The sequence below is a fragment of the Elephantulus edwardii genome, unplaced genomic scaffold (assembly GCF_000299155.1).
Source record: "Elephantulus edwardii isolate Elephantulus edwardi_28Jun2011 unplaced genomic scaffold, EleEdw1.0 scaffold00506, whole genome shotgun sequence".
Classification (NCBI taxonomy): Eukaryota; Metazoa; Chordata; class Mammalia; order Macroscelidea; family Macroscelididae; genus Elephantulus; species Elephantulus edwardii.
In genome coordinates this window covers 262,776-265,613 of record NW_006400256.1, presented here as the reverse complement: position 1 = coordinate 265,613, position 2,838 = coordinate 262,776, and positions in this window count along the sequence as shown.

The window sequence follows — 2,838 nt, the reverse complement described above, 5'->3', positions numbered from 1 at the left end:
CATTTCTCCTCATAGAGCCCAGCCTCCTGGATAATCCGTTCTGCATACAGGTTGAAAAGGTATGGAGGCAGGACACATCCCTGGTGTATGCCCTTCCCAATTTTGAACCACACAGTGTTTTCTTGCTCTGTTCTGATGACTGCTTCTTGGCCCAAGTGTAGGTTTCTCATTAGTATGATCAAGTGTTCTGGGATTCCTATTCTTCTCAGAGTCAGCCACAGTTTCTTATGATCCACACAATCAAACACCTTTGAAACAAAACACAGATACGCATTCCTCTGGTATCCCCTGCTTTCAGTTAAGATCCATCTAACATTAGCTACTATATCCCTAGTACCACAACCCCTTCTAAACCCAGCCTGGACGTCTGGAAGTTCTCTGCTGATGTGCTGTTCCAGTTGTTTTTGGATAATATTCAGTAGAATCTTGTTTGTATGTGAAATAAATGATAAAAGCAGCTTTATTAAAAGTTAAGCATACACTGAAAATATGATGAAACCATTCAACTTCTAGATATTTACTCAAAGTAAATGAAAATTTACATACTCACAAAGGCTTGTGTGTGAATGTTCATACAATGTTTTTCACATGATAAAGAAAATGCAATAGAGCCACACATATCAAATGATTATTAAATAAAAAATGCATAATATTAACAAACCTGGAATAGCCCCAAATATACTGTAGTACTTACACCAGCTATATAAGGTAAGGATTTGGGTTTGTATGAAAGTGTTAACATGAAAACGTCAAAAGAGGATTTGGGAGTAAGATATCTTCTTTAAAAATTAATCCTAAAAATAATGTACAATGGTATAAATTTGTTACAAATCACTTAACTTTCCACTTAAAAATGATTAAATTTGTAAACATATAAAAATGCATACGTGCTATTTTTTAAAAGCAGTTAATTTTCCCCCACCTCCTTATTAATTTCTGTGTAATTCTTTTTTTTCTAGATGTGAAGTAAACTAGCTCACTTTCATGAAATATGTCTACTTCTAGGTTAAAAAAGAGACTTGAAAATCCTGATAACTGTACTCTGAATTTTTTCTAAGCAAAATACATTTGGACTTCTGTAACTCAAGGTTGGCTCCTTGAATTGCTAACAGATTACAGAACAACAGCTGTCTTGTGTTAAAGTGTAAACTCTTTCTTGTAGCCTACAGGTGAGCCTGGTCAAGCATATGATGGAAACAGAGCTTTGTTTAAAAAGAGAACAACTTCTATTGGTTAACCATACAATATTAGAATGGAAAAGAGTGAAATTCTCTACAAAGATGAAGTGCATAAGATACAAAGATTCTTGGTGAAGCAATGGTTAAATTCTGGGCTACTAACCAAAAGGCTGTTGATTTAAATTTACCCAAAAATCCTGTAGAAGAATATCTGGAAATCTGCTACCTATGCTACAACCATCTGCATATAGTTCAGCTGCTCAAATTATTTTTCTGAGCATGTTAAATGAATAACTAAAATGAAAGAATACAACTCTAGCACCCTTTTCAAAGTTTAAACCACACAGTATTCCCTTTAAAAAAAAGTCAACTGCCATAAGACAAATTATATAAGTACCCAATAATATTCTGTTTACACAAATTTAATACCAAGCCAAGGTTTGATTTTGCTATTAATGTTGCTTTTTCCTTTAGACTTATCTTGAACATACAAGGAAGCCAGATCAGATACGCTACAGAGAGGCATTTTTCAAAGGTACCCGGGATTTCCTGTGGGAAGAGGTCCTGACAAGGGTGCTCCTGGGTGGAAGGGAAGCTTGAAGGCGGGCACAAGGAAGCCAGCCCAGATACGTGACAGAGAGGCGTTTTTCAAAGGTACCCAGGATTTCAGGTTGGAAGAGGCGCTGACAAGCGTGCTCCTGGGAGGAAGGGAAGCTTGAAAGCGGGCACAAGGAAGCCAGCCCAGATGCGTGACAGAGAGGCGTTTTTCAAAGGTACCCGGGGTTTCCGGTGGGAAGAGACCCTGACAAGCGTGCTCCTGGGCAGAAGGGAAGCTTGAAAGCGGGCACAAGGAAGCCAGCTCAGATGCGCGACAGAGAGGCGTTTTTCAAAGGTACCCGGGATTTCCGGTGGGAAGGGACCCTGACAAGCATTCTCCTGGGCGGAAGGGAAGCTTGAAAGCGGGCACAAGGAAGCCAGCTCAGATGCACTACAGAGAGGCATTTTTCAAAGGTACCCGGGATTTCCGGCGAGGGAAACATAATCCATGCAGGAGTTCTACAGGACACATCACCTTCCCTTGGAGACAGCACAACTAAACTTAAGAGACACTGGTCAAAAGAAAAATGTCAGCAGTTGACATTTTTGGAATCACAGAAACCAAGAAAGCTTAAGATAGAAACTGTCAGATCATGGGTTGGACAATGGAAGATATTTCCTGAAGGGACTTGGTAGATGAGAAGGGTTATCCTGGTGGAGGGTGGAGCTGGGAAGTAAGTGGGTCAAGGCACTGGCCTAAGAGGGGGGTCAACACTTTAACTAATGCTTACCCCTACAATAAGTGATTTATCTTTAACTGTTCCACAAATTGCTGTCTGTCAGATACTATGCTAAATCTGAACATTCAGATTGAGACAGACTAGGAAGAAGGATTGGCCACCCACTTCTGAAATAGCAGGCCTCTGAAAACCCTATGCACAACAGAACACACGCAGATTAACAAAAAGACAACCTAGGTAGAACTATCAAGTATGGAAACACAAAGGAGGAGGAACAGTTAGTTGTAAGCAGACCCTAATGATTAGTACATGGAATGTGAGAGCCATGAATGAAGGAAAATTAGAAATTGTTAAGAAAGAAATGGAATGCATAAATATTGACA